The 16858-nt window shown below is 42.9% G+C and overlaps 1 long non-coding RNA gene across 1 annotated transcript; it reads right to left on the reverse strand.

Annotated features, from left to right (window-relative positions):
• Positions 1–896: 896 nt before the first annotated feature.
• Positions 897–4234, reverse strand: LOC139039106 (uncharacterized). The gene is made up of 2 exons (XR_011492298.1): positions 3900–4234; positions 897–3728 (listed from the first exon to the last, which is right to left on the reverse strand). It is a non-coding gene; the product is annotated as an uncharacterized lncRNA (long non-coding RNA).
• Positions 4235–16858: the final 12624 nt, after the last annotated feature.

A 16858-nucleotide genomic window follows, 5' to 3' on the forward strand; every position in this document is an offset into this window, starting at 1 on the left:
GAAAAGACCCTGATTCTGGGAAAGACTGAGGGCAGGAGGAGAAGGGGATGCAACAGAGGATGAGATGGTTGGATGGTGTCACCAACCCAATGGACATGAATTTGAGCAAATTCCAGGAGATAGTGAAGGACAGAGAAGCCTGGCATGCTGCAGTCCATGGGGCTGCAAAGAGTAGGACACAACTTAGTGACTGAACAAAAGCAACAGCAATCTAATAACGTCTAATATAAATGATATACTCTAACTCAGCACTCCTATGAAGTCAAAGCACATTACCTTAGAATAAATGTATAAAGATGATTATTGCATTTTCCTTTATTTGGACAAAATAAAAAGCGGGTTGTCCATTAGCTTGGACAACCCCAAGCTAATGAGTGGGGAATCACTAAATAAATTGTGATCTAGCCACACCCTAAAATATCACCTAGCCATCAAAAGAATGACTTACAAGAATGCTCTGGCAAGACCACCAGGGATCCTCAGGAAACAAAAACAGAGTGTATTTAAAATATGATGCTGGGACTTCCCTGGTGGTCTAGTGGTTAGGACTCTGCCCTTCCAATGCAGGGGGCACGGGTTCCTTCCCTCAGGGAACTAGCATCCCATATGCCGCATGGCCAAAAAACCCCAAAAGATCATATTTCTATAAAGCAAATAATCACCTGTAGAAAACCTTCTACAAACATATAGCTGAGCATATGATTGCATGAGGAGCTATCAATAAATGCCACTATAGAAGGACATCTGCCAGACCACCAACATGAGTCACAAGTGCTAAAAAGCACTGAGGAATTAGTTTCATTTCAATAATGAAAGATTAAAACAAAAGTAACCCTCCTTTTATTTTAATTACCTTGACTGTTAAAATTCAATTTCACAATACATCAGAAAGCACCTAAAAATCAATATTTTTATTTATTCAGGCATTGCTCTATTTCTGAAAGGATTTGGGGCAGTTTACAAAGCTATATGCAGGGAGGGAACCATAAGAAAGGATGAACCAGCAATGGGACAGAGCTGTGGCAACATCACAGAAGCCCAACTGGCCTTCAGCATCTCTAAGCCAGCTTATCTGTGCTGGTAAAACTTGATGTTTCTGTGTCCTTCATCCTCAAATGATATCACCTCTTACTTTCCAGCTTTAGTTTTCCAGTCACTCCAGGAAACTTATTTTCTCTTCTAAATTTATCTATAATTACAGTTTGCCTCCCCCCATGGTCTGTGATGCTCCGGCTGTGGGTTCATGGTGTGAACACTCGGGTCGCTCAGAAGCACGGTGAGATGATACAGCGCAATTTCCACTCATCAGTACTTTTTTCCACAGAAGTAGAATTTGTTACTGCAGTAGCTGAACAAGTTTCTGCATTCAAAAAGATGCATTTCGAGCATATTGGTCCAATGAAGTTGTTGACCTACTGAAACATGGTTCTTTGATCCTTTTTAAAAAGTTATTTTTCTAAAAGCTGGAGAATAAAATGTCCCTCATCTCTCCAAACTCTTGCTGTTGTTCAGTCACTAAGTGATGTCCGACTCCTTACAACCCCAAGGACTGCAGCACACCAGGCTTCCCTGTCCTTCATGATCTCCTTTTAAGGAGACTCTTAAAAACTCTTTAAAAACTTAAAACTCTTCGTTTTTAATTTCTCATCAGGGTCCCGAATCTAGCTGACTTCTCAAAATGTCAGAATCCCTGAGGCTGATCTTTAGTTTTTTTTTCTGTGATGACCCTCCACCCCCGGGGACTGGGGGAGCTTAAGCTTTCACAGAAGCTTTGTTGTTGGTTGGTCATATTCTGAATTCCTGCTTCCTCACTGTGATGGCCTGTTTTTCCCATCCTTATGTCCCAACAGAGGGAAAAATTTGCAGAGAATGAAGAATGTGACTCAATCATCTTTTTAGAATCAGAAAGTTTTCTTTCTCAAAGGTGAGAGCCTCTCCCACCTGAAGGAAGTGATGGCTACTAGACACATTCTGGTCAATTTACAATTACTAATCCCAATAATTAAAATACAGTGATTCAAAGAACAGACCCCAGTAGATACATGGATTACATGCTATGAGTGGCCTTCACATATACAGGGAGAGAAAGGATTCTATAATATTCTATAATAAAGGGTGTTGAGACAATTGGTAACTATTAGGGAAGAAGGAAGTTTTAGCTCTTTACATCTTGCACCAAAAGAAATTTCAGGTGGTTTCAATAAGTTAATGTTTCAAAAATTAAAGACAAACTTGCTTCTAATATAGACTGAAGTTGTTTAAACAGGTAAACAACAAATAGGAATTCATTTTTAAAATGCATTTCACCTGATCATACCAGAAAATAATATTCTAGATAGATGAGAATGCTGATAAATGAGCCCAGTAGTATTCCATGGCTCAGAATGCAGACTGATGCCACCACTGTGAAGGGCAATTTGTTAGCATGTATCAGGAGACATAAGCTGTTTATATTTTTTGACCCAACAATTCCATTTCTATGAATTATATCATGAAAAGGTGATTATGGCTACACATAGGGATTAGTAACAGCAAAGATATGCATCATGCTATTGTAAGCATATTATAAACATGCTAGAAACCTGAATATCCACCAGTGGAGTAAAAGAATACATCCATATACCATAAAGAGAGCCCCTAAAACAATGCTGTGCAAGAATGCTTAATAACTGGAAAGATATTCACAATATATTTGCTTGTTTTTTATTTTTTATTGAAGTATAGTTGATTTACAATGTTTCACATGTACAGCAAAGTGATTCAGTTATATGTGTATATATACATATTATTTTTCAGATTCTTTGCCATTATAGGTTATTACAAGATACTGAATATAGTTCCCTGTGCACTACAGTAGGTCCTGTTGTTCATCTATTTTATATATAGTAGTCTGTATCTGTTAATCTCAAATTTCACATCTATCCCTCTCTTCCTTTTTCCCCTTGGTAACCAAAAGTTTTTTTTCTCTGTCTGTACCCAGTGTATTTTCAAATTTAAAAATAAGTTCATGGAACATCAAATGTTATAGGAACCCAATCTTGGAGGAGAGGGGAATTATCTGTGTATAAAAAAGACACATTAAAAAGAGAGTCAGAAAGACTATGTGCCAAAATGCTCAGTCGGATTGTTATAGGGGTTGGGGGAGGGGGCAGATTGCAGGTGGTTTTTTCCTTCTTGTTTATGCATGTGAATTGCTTCCAATTGTGTATTACATTTATAGCCAGACAAAACAGTAAGGAATTTTAATTTTTTTAAATATATATGAGGAGAATGTATAATGACAAAAATTACTGCTTAAAAACATTTTTAAAAAGCTATGAAGAATTATCAGAGCAACCAGAACATGGCGCCATTTTTAAGACAGAGAATCTTGAAAGTGCCGTAGCAGAGGTTGCCAGTTGTATCTCTGGGCATAGAATTGTATGAATATTTTAATTTTCCTCTTCTCTTTGCTTTGCTATATCCTAAATTTTCTCATAAAAGATACATGACTTTGAAAATAAGAAAATAATGTTTTTTCAGGCTGTACCTATTTAAAACATACTCATTTTAAACATAATTTTAAAAAATACAGACTTTCATACTTACATGTTGGCTGCAAACATCACAGACTCACCGTCTCCAGCCGCCCTGAAGATTTCATGTCTCTGAGTCCAGGGCTGTCAGAAAGGCATCTTACCCTTTAAACTGAGCTCAAAAACAGCATCCCCCACAGCTGCAAAAATCTCCTTTGAGAGGAAAAAAAAAATCATCAAAAGAAATTTAAAATTTCCAACATATCAATCAATAAGGTTATGGACTTTATGGGCCTCTTTTAAGAAGTTGTCTGTGGGTCTGACCACACTCGTATACACATTTCTACTTGTTTTCAGAGGAGGGTTGCCTGCCTCCAAACTCACTTAGAGTTTAAAGTTACCAGATGACCCACGTCTTCACACATTGTTTACTGACGTTCGATTCTACCTCAACTGCCAGTCACTATCTCCACTTATTAAGCACTTATGTGCTTGGTGGGGCTTCCCAGGTGGCTCAGTGGTAAAGAATCTGACTGCCAGTGCAGAAGACAGGAGACGTGGTTTCGATCCCTGGGTTGGGAACATCCCCTGGAGAAAGAAATGGCGATCCACTTCAATATTCTTGCATGGGACATGCCATGGACAGAGGACCCTGGGGTGGCTACAAGTCCATGAGGTCACAAAGAGTCTGACACAACTGCGTGCAAACACACACACACACACACACACACACACACATGTGCTTGGTACTGTACTGTTTTACCTGCACTGTCTCAACTAACCCCTTATGCATAGATGCATTCTTGCTATTTTATAAGCAGGACACTAAGCCCAAGCTCCATCCAGTCCCCAGGCTGGAAAGTAAATGGCAGAGAAAGGACTTTACCCAAATACCACCATCCAGTGAGACCTGGTATGATGTCCTGTCCCCCACCCCAACCTATAGAGACTAGTACAAGAGTGGTTAAATTGGGTCCTGCATAAACTTACCCAATCTTCTCACCATACCAAGTCCCAGCGTCCATGCATGATCCCTACATAGAAGGTATGCTGTGGGCTCCTTCCCTACTTTACTTGTGGCTGAAGCAGCAGAAAACTGCAACTAAAATTCAAAAATCTTTGCAACTGGTAAAGTCTGATCCTTCAGATATAGATCTCTATGTTGGGAAAGGAACTGAAAGCCCATAGAATTCAGCTTCCAAAATAATATTGGGTTGGCCATAAGGTGTTACAGAAAAACACAAATGGATCTTTTCAGCAACCCAATACTTGAACACCCTTCACAATAACCTTGCCAAGAGTTTGTCCACCTCCCATTTGAATATCTTCTGTGACATGGATCTCACATTCTCTGGGCAACCCAACTTACATTTAACCAATTCTGCTGGGTAAACACACTGACTATAACTGCCCTTCATGGCCAGGCACCATAGTAACCATTTTTGTGAGTTATTTTATGACAGGAGATCCTGGTAAGGAACACTGAATTTATAAGCCACCATGAACAGGAAGAATTTGGGAAAGGTTAAAAGGAGATGTCACATGTCCTACCACCTCCCAGGATCCTTCTCACTGGAATCCATCTTGGCTGAGCGATATGCGTGCCCCCAGGAGGGACCCTGAGTCAGAATGACTGGCCAGAGACAACCAGGAAACCAATCCCATCACCATAAAACAGGAGACTGTGAGCCATGTTGCAGAGCAGTTCTCCTGGTTCCCTTACCCTGCTGCTCTCCACCCGGGGGTGCCCCTTCCCAATAAAGTCTCTTGCTTTGCCTGCACATGTGTCTTCTTGGACAGTTCATTTCCAAGTGTTAGACAAGAGCCTCCTTTTGGGCCCTGGAAGGGGTCCCCCTTTCTGCAACAATTCCACTGGTGGAATTCCTTTTTTCTCAAAGGAAAGTCCCTGCATGCTTCAAGAACCCCTCAAAATTCACAGCTATATCCACATGTGACCATCTCCATGGCTGATGCCCAGTGTGCCAGCTGTCACTCCATCTCTTTCTAGCCCACACAAGGAAGCCAACAGCAACGCAAGTGATACTGTGTTATATCAAAGAACAATCTTGACCCTGCTCTCCATTTTAGGAAGTGGGTATTTTTAATTGCCACACTTCACGCCCAGCAATGACGCAGTAAGCTACCCACACAGAGAAGGCTGAGAAGGTGAGTTGGGGTTCTTTCCATGTGGTAGGGGTTAAGAGATGCACCCAGGTATACAGCCACCCTTCCTAGGTCATTTGCTTTCCCAACACACCTGTTGGTGTTCCCTGGCCCAGCACCTTCAATGGTATCACTGTGAGTTGATCCGTGGCCCTTGTTTCCTCTTCACTGACAAGCCCACACATGTCAGATTCTCTGAATATTCCATTGTTTGCAAGAAAATCACCATTTTAAAGTAACTCTTTGTTTTGTTGATTGGGAGGAGATATATCCATCACCCTGCCACACCACCAGGGTGGTGAGCTGGCTAAGCAGAGAGCAGGTATGACCGCCTCTTCACTCCTGTGGCCCAGATGGACTCTTCCGACAGCTAGTGGCAGAGCTCAGAATACAACACAGGCTACCAGCATCGCCGCTCCCAAAACCACATTTCCTCCTGGGTTTTCAAGGGCACATCAGTATAAGATAACTGAGACTTCTAAAAAACTACCTAAAAACATGAGTGCCTCAGCCTGCTGGGTCTACAGAGTTATCAGAGTTTGGGCAAGCTCTCTTGGATGTTTCCTCCAAGAGCTCCAGCCAGTGACGTCCACCCATGCAGGTACGTGCTCCTGTTCATGGCCGAGCAGTGTCCCCTCCCTGAGGACAGGGTCGTGGCTATTCTCAGTGTGACTTTGAGGGTAGCTGACAGACACATGCTGAGTCACTTGGCCTGACACAGTAAGGCCTGACAGTGAATGGGCAGGAGGTGAACTGACCCCAACGGAGGTGGTCTTTTCTGGAAAGTTCCCACGCCTCAGTTATGGTCTGCTGATTACTCAGGCTTAGAGGTAGCACCAAGAACGATCATGGTACTTTTCTTCTCCTGTATATTTTCTGTTGGTTTCTTCCCAGAGGGGTCTGGTCCATGGGCATCAGCCAGTAAGTAGGAGGCTGAGCAGGCTGGAGCCCAGGCTCCCAGGTCACGGTCTCCCCCAGAGCCCCAGGGCATCATCCACTAGGACAGAGCACCCAGCACGTTCTGACTGCAGCATGATCATGGCTGATCACAGCGACCGCAAGCCAGCCACAAGCCTCTGTCTTTGCGTGCCTGGGGTTTGCTGTGACAGTTAGGGACCCTGCGGCTGCACTTCAGATGAAGTTGGATTAAAATGTGCAAAGGTCCCTGTACCCTGGACTTTTTCCCAAGGGGAGTTAAAAGGAATGACCCAAGGAGTGCTTCGGTGGGGAGGAGGGGATGCTCAAGGCAGGCCATTGCCACGAGCAAGGAGAGTCAGGTGGAGTTGCTGCCACCCAGAGTCCCACCTGCACATTGGTTTCTTTTATGTGAGGACGTTATGTAGGGCAGCCCCTTCCCCCCCAGCAGCTGTTTTGTAAGAGGAACAAGTTCACTTACAAGCACAGATGCCGTGTCCCAGTTCTGTCCTCTGTGGCAGGCCCACAGCTGCCTTAGGCACCTTGGAAGGTCCAAACCGACAGCTCCCAAAGAAACCACTCAGAACTTTGAAACCCAGACTGGAGCTCAATCCTCAGGAAAGACTACTCTCGGTATTATTAACTTTATTTAATATTAGTAACATCATTCACATGTTTCAGAAATATCAAAACAACACAAATAATTGATGCTAAGAGGACATTTTAATACATTGTGGTCCATTTACTTGGCGGAAAATTATTCAACACTCACAACTGTCATAAAGATTTTTTTTAAGAGACTCAGAGTATTCATGCAAATAACTGATGGGCTTCCCTGGTGACTCAGGTGATAAAGAATCTGTGTGCAATGCAGGAGACCAGAGTTCCATCTCTGGGTTGGGAAGATACCCTGGAAAAGGGAATGGCAATCCACTCCAGTATTCTTGCCTGAACAATCCCATGGACAGAGGAGCCTGGAGGGCTAGAACCCTTGAGGCCACAAAGAGTAGGACATAACTGAGTGATTAACATTTTCACTTTCTTTCACAATGGAAAAATAGAACACAACGTTGCATTTACAGCAAGTAAGGTCTAGATGAGACTGTAGGTAAGAAGCAAAAGAAAACACACCCAAGCATACTCTGAAGAATCTAGAATCTTCTTTTCACCCTCTGTGATGGACCCTGCTCTCCCTTCCTCTCCCCTCCTCTCCCCACAGGCCTCCCTCTGTCGACTCCACCCCACAATGAAATGATGAACCCCACCCCCATGACCCTGGGAGGGAATGGGGGAGTGAAGGAATGAGGGATGAGGGGATAAGACTTTTTTTTCCTCTTTCCTATCGATCCTTCATCCGATCATTTATTCAGTCTTCACTCACTTGCTGCTCGATCTTGGGCAAGGTGGCTTTTGGTCCCTAAGCCTGTTTTCACTCCTACAAATTAGAACAACCACCTCCCTGACCTACATTAGTTACCGTACCCACAACCTATCCAGCAGTAAATGAAGCTGTGGAACACAGTGGTGATTCCGGACTCAAGGTCATGCCAGGTAAGAGACTGCACTCATCTGTGCCTCAGCCTTGGCGTTGGAGAAAAGGTGCTCCCAGGTCCCTGGACCCAGAGGTCATGCAGGTACAGCGTGTGGCAGCGTGAACTCCCCACATGAAGTAGTGGCATTTGTTCCTAGTCTTGGCTGTGCACTTGGCCAAGCCCGGGGCACTTTTCAACTGGGCGTCTTCCTCAAAACTCCCACCACACCTAGAATATACCACTATTCCCCCAATACCCCAGGTCATCGCCCCCAGGACCCCTACACACACACACACACACACACACACACACACACATCGCCCAAAGACCACTTCCTCTTCACACTCTGTGCTCCCCTCCCTCTGCCTGGACACCCCAGGGCTCCTCTTTTCCTCCCCTCATCCTAGGGAGTCATGCCTCCCCCACTCATCCTCTGACACTTAGGTTTTCCATGAAGCCCCTCTGCAATTCACTGTCTCCACATGGCTCAGCACATAAACAATCTGCCTGCAATGCAGGAGACATAGGAGATAGAGCTGCACATTCACTCCTTGGGTCAGGAAGATCCCCTGGAGGAAGGCACGGCAACCCACTCCAGTATTCTTGCCTGGGAAATCCCATGAACAGAGGAGCCTGGAGGGCTACAGTCCATGGGGTCAAAGAATCGACACGACTGAGCGACTAAATACACTCAGTGTAGTTCTCATACTCTGTCTTTCTTTCTCTGTGTTTTTCCTGTTCTCTCTGCCCCACTACACTGTCAGCCTCAAAGACCACGTGTGTTTCTTGAGCCGTGGCTCAGTGCTCTGCCTAGCACTACAGTATTTACATAAATGAGCAAAGATGCAATATGTTTAAAATGAAAATAAATCAGAGACTTGGTCTGAGCTTTGAAAATGACTGGGGATTTTTAAAAAATGATTGTGGAACATGACAAATATTACATGATTCACATATATGAGGTTCCTGGAGTAGTCAAATTCATGGAGACAGAAAGTAGAACGGTGAGGGAAGGGAGGTTAGTTGTTGTTTAGTCGCTAAGTCTTATCCAACTCCTTTGTGACTCTACGGGCTGTAGCCCACCAGGCTTCTCTGTCCATGGGATTTCTCAGGCAAAAATACTGGAGTGGGTTGCCATTTTCTTCTCCAGGGGATCTTCCTGACCCAGGGATTGAACTCGAGTTACCTGCATTAGCAGATGGATTCTTCACTCTCGAGCCACTGGAGAAGCTCAGGGAGGTTAGTGTTCAATGGGTACATGAGAAAATTCTGAAGAACGGTGCTGCCAGTGTTGCAGTGTGAATGTACTTAACACCACTGAACTGTACACTGAACGGTTAATGTGGTAGATTTTGTTATATACATTTTGCCACAATTTAAAAAATGTATAATAGTTGTGGGAAAATCATAAATATACTTAACTGGAAAATTCTGAAACAACATATGAATAAATGACACAGACAATATGGAGCAAAAGCAACACATGTACTACTTGATTAAGCACCCCCAAAAGAAAGAAGCCCAGTTCTGAAGGCTGTTTCAGGGCGGAGTGTGGCTTTGTGCTGAGCATCTCTTCCCACAAAGGGAAGTGAGTTTGTTTTGTTTTGTTTTTTTTAAAAGTTTTATTTTTTTATTTTACAGATAAAATTTATAACCCCTTGCTATAACTGGTACTGGTATTTTAGTTTTTTGTTTGTTTGTTTTTGTTTGTTTGCTTGGTCTTTTAGCTTTTTAAATAGGTTTTGGAAGTTATGAACGAAGTTTGAAAAAAGTTTGTTGAGAATGCTAAATTATGTTGGTGGATTTTCCCCCTAATATTTTTTTAATTTGAATTAGTTAAATTTTTTTTTCATTTATTTTTATTAGTTGGAGGCTAATTACTTTACAATATTGTAGTGGGTTTTGCCATACAATGACATGACTCAGCCATGGATTTACATGTGTTCCCCATCCTGAACCCCCCTCCCACCTCCCTCCCCATCCCATCCCTCTGGGTCAACCCTGTGTACCAGCCCTGAGCACTTGTCTCATGCATCCAACTTGGACTGGCGATCTGTTTCACACTTGATAATATATATGTTTCAATGCTATTCTCTCAGATCATCCCGCCCTCGCCTTCTCCCATTGAGTCCAAAAGTCTGTTCTCTACATCTGTGTCTCTTTTTCTGTCTTTCATATAGGGTTATCGTTACCATCTTTCTAAATTCCATATATATGCGTTAGTATACTGTATTGGTCTTTATCTTTCTGGCTTACTTCACTCTGTATAATGGACTCCAGTTTCATCCATCTCATTAGAACTGATTCAAATGTATTCTTTTTAATGGCTGAGTAATAGTCCATTGTGTATATGTACCACAGCTTTCTTATCCATTCTTCTGCTGATGGGCATCTAGGTTGGAAGTGAGATATTTTTAAGTCTTCCATTTATAAAAGTAATGTAATCATGGTACTATACATGGCAGAGACTTAAAAACTAGAAAAAAAGAGTGAGGAAGAAGCTTCTTAATGTATTTTCATCTAATGCTTTTAAAACATTTTTTAGTTTTAATCATGCCGAGTGTGGGCTTCCCAGTGATAAAGAATCTGCCTGCTAATGCAGGAGATGCAAGAGACAATGGGTTCAATAGGTCAGGAAGATCCCCTGGAGAAGGAAATGGCAACCTACTCTTGTATTCTTGCCTGGAAAATCCGGTGGACAGAGGAGCCTGGGGAGCCCTTGTCCATGGGGTAGCAAAGAGTCAGGCATGACTAAGCATGCACGAGTTTGTGTTCTATACTGTGTATGTTTTTATTAAACATATGCTTATATACATATTTATACATATGCACATATTTTTATACATATGCATATGTGTGTATATTTATACATATGTATATACATACATATTTTAATATGTTTTATATGTTTTTATTATGTCTTTATACTATAAGCAGTTTCTTATTCTTATACAGTTTTATAATTATGATTCATAATTTTAATGCTTAAAATTATATTAACAGATTATCATAGTTTACTAATGACCCTTTATTTTTGAACATTCCAGTTGTTTTCAACCTTTAACATCTCTGTTCATACCCTACTGTGCCAAGTCTAAGATTATATACAATCTGGGAAATTTTTCCAGATTGGAGTTACTGGGCATATGGGTATAACTATTTTTTATAGCTTTTAATACTTGGTATCAATTGCTTTTCAGACCGTCAACAAGTTCCAATTCTACACCACTTTCATCCACAATAGGTATCATTTCTCCCCCCTGCTGAGTTATGGGTGGTAAATATTTTTTCAGTATTGTTATGATTTGGTATTAGAAGACTGCCATATTTTCCAAAGCCTTTATATTTTTAGAGCAACTTTAGGTTCACAGCAAAATTGAAAAGGTACAGGGATTTCCCGCATACTCCCTGCCCCGACACATGACTAGCCTCTCCTCTTATCAACATTCCCCACCAGAGTGGTGTATTTGTTATAATTAATGAACCTACAGGGACACAACATTATCATTCAAAGTCCATGGTTTACATCATGATTCACTCTTGGGGTTGTACATTCTATGAAAGTGAAAGTGAAGTCGCTCAGTCGTGTCCAACTCATTGCAACCCCATGGACTGTAGCCTACCAGGATCCTCAGTCCATGGGATTTTCCAGGCAAGAATACTGGAGTGGGTTGCCATTTCCTTCTCCAGGGGATCTTCCTGACCCGGAAATCAAACCCTGGTCTCCCACATTGTAGGCAGACGCTTTACCATCTGAGTTACCAGGGAAGCCCATTCTATAGGTTTGGACAAATGTGTAATGGCATATATCCATCATTATAATGTTAGGTAGAGCAGTTTCTTCTGGAAGAAGCACAAGCTGGAATCAAGATTGCCGGGAGAAATATCAATATCCTCAGATATGCAGATGATGCCACCCTTATGGCAGAAAGTGAAGAGGAACTAAAAAGGCTCTTAATGAAAGTGAAAGAGGAGAGTGAAAAAGTTGGCTTAAAACTCAACATTCAGAAAACTAAGATCATGGCATCCAGTCCTATCACTTCATGGGAAATAGATGGGGAGACAGTGAAAACTGTGTCAGACTTTATTTTGGGCGGCTCCAAAATCACTGCAGATGGAGATTGCAGCCATGAAATTAAAAGACGCTTACTCCTTGGAAGGAAAGTTATGACCAACCTAGACAGCATATTAAAAAGCAGAGACATTACTTTGCCAACAAAGGTCCATCTAGTCAAGGCTATGGTTTTTCCAGTGGTCATGTATGGATGTGAGAGTTGGACTGTGAAGAAAGCTGAGCACCGAAGAATTGATGCTTTTGTACTGTGGTGTTGGAGAAGACTCTAGAGAGTCCCTTGGACTGCAAGGAGATCCAACCAGTCCATCCTAAAGGAGATCAGTCCTGGGTGTTCATTGGAAGGACTGATGCTGAAGCTGGAACTCCAATACTTTGGCCACCTCATGTGAAGAGTTGACTCACTGGAAAAGACCCTGATGCTGGGAGGGATTGGGGGCAGGAGGAGAAGGGGACGACAGAGGATGAGATGGCTGGATGGTATCACCGACTCGATGGACTTGAGTTTGGGTAAACTCCGGGAGTTTGTGATGGACAGGGAGGCCTGGTGTGCTGCAATTCATGGGGTCGCAAAGAGTCGGACACGACTGAGTGACTGAACTGAACTGAGAGCAGTTTCATTACACTAAAAGTCCTGTGTGCTCCGTTTATCTCTCCCTTTCCTTAATCCCTGCCAACCACTAATCTTTCTACTGTCTCTATAGTTCTGCCTTTTCCAAAATGTTATATAGTTGGAGCCTTCTCATATTGGCTCTTTTACTTAGTAATATGTATTTGTTTCCTCATGTCTTGATAGTTCATTTCTTTTTAGTGCTCTTTTTTCTTTGTAGTGCTCAATACTATTCCATGTTATGGATGTACCACAATTTATTTATCCATTCACCTACTGAAGGGTATGGATGTGAGACCTGGACTATAAAGAAAGCTGAACGCTGAAGAATTGATGCTTTTGAACTGTGGTGTTGGAGAAGACTCTTGAGAGTCCCTCAGAAAGCAAGATCAAATCTGTCCATCCTAAAGGAAATCAGTCCTGAATATCCATTGGAAGGACTGATGCTGAGGCTGAAACTCCAATACTTAGGCCACCTGATGTGAAGAGCTGACTCATTTGAAAAGACCCTGATGCTGGGAAAGTTTGAAGGCAGGAGGAGAAGGGGATGACAGAGGATGAGATGGTTGGATGGCATCACTGACTCAATGGACATGAGTTTGAGTAAGCTCCAGGAGTTGGTGATGGACAGGGAAGCCTGGTGTGCTGCTGTCCATGGGATCACAGAGTCAGACACGGCTAAGTGACTGAACTGACCTGACTGAACTGAAGTATATCTTGTCTGTTTTAGCCGCTCAGTCATGTCCAACTCTTTGCAACCCCATGGACTGGAGCCCACCAGACTCCTCTGTCCGTGGAACTCTCCAGGCCAGAATACTGGAGTGGGTTGCCATTTTCTTCTCCAGGGGATCTTCCTGACCCAGAGATTCAACCTGAGTCCCCTGAATTACAGGCAGATTCTTTATTGTCTGAACCACCAGGGAAGCCAGAAGGGTATCTTGATTACTTCCAATCAGGCAATTACAAATAAAGTGGCTATAAACATCTCTGTGTAGGTTTTTGTGTGGACGTGAGCTTTCAACTCCTTTGGGTAAACCCAAGGAATATGATTGCTGGATCATAGGATTAAAATATGTTTAGTTCTGAAAGAAACTGATAAACTGTTTTCCAAAGTGATTGTACCATGTTGCATTCTCACTGGTTGCTCCACATCCTCACCAGCATTTGATGTTGTCAGTATTAATATTTTGGACTTTGGTCTTTTTAATAAGTGTGTGATGGTATCTCATTATTGTTTTTATTTGCATTTCCTTGATGGTGTATAAAGTGGAACATCTTTTCTCAGGGTAAATTGCCATCTTCATATATTCTTTGGTGAGATATCTGTTAAGATTGTGGCCCTTATTTTAACCAGGTTGTTTATTTTCTTATTGTTGAGTTTTTAAAGTTCTTAGTATAATTTGGATCACAGTCCTTTATCAGACGCATCTTTTGCAAATACTTCTTCCGGTCTGTGGCTTGTCTTAGCACTCTCTTGACATTGTCTTAGCAGAGCTGAAGTTTTTCATTTCAATGAAGTCCATCTTATCATTTACTTCTCTCAAGGATCGTGACTTAGAATGCAGGGTTTTAAAACTCTGTGTTTCCCACATGGAACAGCTTTCCTTGTAGTACACAGACCTTCCTGCTATTGTGTTTATAGACCTAAAGCACAGAACTTATGCTAGAAACAGTGCAGGAACTCATATATGATTATGACTGATTCACAGTGACGTACAGCAGAGACCAGCACAATATTGTAAAGCAATTACCCTCCAGTATATATATGTGTGTGTGTGTGTGTGTGTGTGTGTGTGTGTGTGTGTTAGTCACACAGTTGTGCCCAACTCTTTGTAATTCCATGGACTGCAGCTCTCCAGACTCCTCTGTCCATAGAATTCTCCAGGCAAGAAAACTGGAGTGGGTTGCCATTTCCTTCTCCAGGGGATCTTCCCCACCCAGGGACTGAACCCTGGCCTCTTGCATTGCAGTCATTCTCTGCTGTCTGAGCCACCAGGGAAACCTGTACTTAAATTACCACTTGCAAATAATCCTGCCCAAGGATCTGCTAATTTTGTTTCCAGGCACCAGATACCCACCCTAAGGTTTTTTCGTTTTTCCATTTGCTGCATTGCCCGCATACCAAGGAAGGTATCTGGTGCCTGGAAACAAAATCAGCAGACCCTTAGGGCAGGATTATTTACCAGCAGTAATCTAAGTACAGGGTTACACTGAGTTGCTCGAGGTGACAGCAAGAGAGTCTTTGCCAAAGTTGTTGGGCAGAACCCCACCCCACCCCACCCCCACGCAAGCAGAGGGCAGAGGGACAACCCAGAACCTAAGAGCAGTCAGTAGTTCTCCAAAGTAAGAGAGCAGCAGAGCTGGAAAAGGCAAAAGAATAACAAACGCACGATGGGGTTAGCAGTGGGAAGGGAAGGGTGCAGGAAGCAAGGGGCAGAGAACAAGTGCAACCCCACCCCTTAGTGGACTCTGCCTTTTCGGAGGGCTGGTTTCTGTGGGGGCTTTCCCCTACTGCGCCGCGGTCTTGCTAAAAGTGAAACTGTGATTTTCCAAGGGTTCTGAAGTGGTTTGCCCTGGGAGGGAAGATGTTCCACTTAGGGGGTCCACACTGGCTTGAAAACAGTCCTCCAGCTTTCAGTTACCAAGCCCTACGGCAGTGACCCCAACTCACCCTGTGTCCCAGAGTGGGCTGGGGGTGAAGGAACCGTGGAGCACTTCAGCTCAAGTGAGACCTGGCGGGCCTAGATCCCAGTTGCTTCATCACGACATGATGAAGATAGGTAATAAAGCTCCCATCCGCTGGGTCCCCCTAGGTGGCAGCAGTTTTAGTGAGCCCTTTAACACGTGAGGAGACTGAGGCTCAGAGAGGCTCCCCAGCATGGTTGAAATCACACAGCGTTTAATGAATCGACGTGCTAGGATTCAGCCCCCAGGGACCTGACGCCAATGCTTTACCTACTACACACACGTGCCAGAAACAGCCCAGCTGCTCTTTAAGACTTGGAGGAGACGCAAAGCTGTTAAGTTTGGTGGAAAAACTTGGGAGAAACCTGTGTAACCTGATCAATGTCTGAGTAATTGAATTATTTGAGAAGAAATTCTCAAATTAATGAATCCTCAACTTCTCAAATTTCAAATTAATGAAGTCCAGCTACACAGACTGGTTCAGGAAAAGAGGTGAGACTTGAAGAGAGGTGGTGGGAGCCCTGGGGACAGACAGAACTGCTCAGTAGTTAGAACAGAGGCTGGTATCTGGCAGACCTGGGCTGCCACGTGATGCTGGGCAAGTGACCCTGGCTATTTTTTCTTTAGTTTTATTGAAATTAGATTGACATAAATTATTGTATTCCTTTAAAGTATACAATATAATGATTTGATATACGAATATAGTGAAATGATGAATAAGTCTAGTTAATGTTCCTCATCTCACATAGTTACAAGTTTTTCTATGATAAGAACTTTTAAGGTCTACTTTCATAACAACTTTCAAATACACAGTACAGTGTTGTTAACTATAGTCACAATGCTGTACACTGCTGCTGCTAAGTCACTTCAGTCGTGTCCGACTCTGTGCGCCCCCATAGATGGCAGCCCACTAGGCTCCTCTGTCCCTGGGATTCTCCAGGCAAGAACACTGGAGTGGGTTGCCATTTCCTTCTCCAATGCATGAAAGTGAAAAGTGAAGTGAAGTTGCTCAGTCGTGCCCGACTCTTAGCGACCCCATGGACTACAGCCTACCAGGCTCCTCCGTCCATGGGATTTTCCAGGCAAGGGTATTGGACTGGGGTGCCATTGTCTTCTCCGATGCTGTACACTACATGCCTGGAATTTATTTATCCTTCCATCTGAACGTTCATACTTTTTGATCCCCTTCATCCATTTTCCCCACTATCGACCTCTAGTAATTGCTAATCTTTGCTTTGCTTTGTTCAGTGTTTTTAGATTCTACATATAAGTGAGATCATACAGTATTTAGCTTTCTCTGACTTACTGCATTTTGTTAATGCCCTCAAGGCCCATCCATGTTGTTGTAAGTGGCAGGATTTCTTTG

This window comes from Odocoileus virginianus, chromosome 2 (assembly GCF_023699985.2).
Source record: "Odocoileus virginianus isolate 20LAN1187 ecotype Illinois chromosome 2, Ovbor_1.2, whole genome shotgun sequence".
Classification (NCBI taxonomy): domain Eukaryota; kingdom Metazoa; phylum Chordata; class Mammalia; order Artiodactyla; family Cervidae; genus Odocoileus; species Odocoileus virginianus.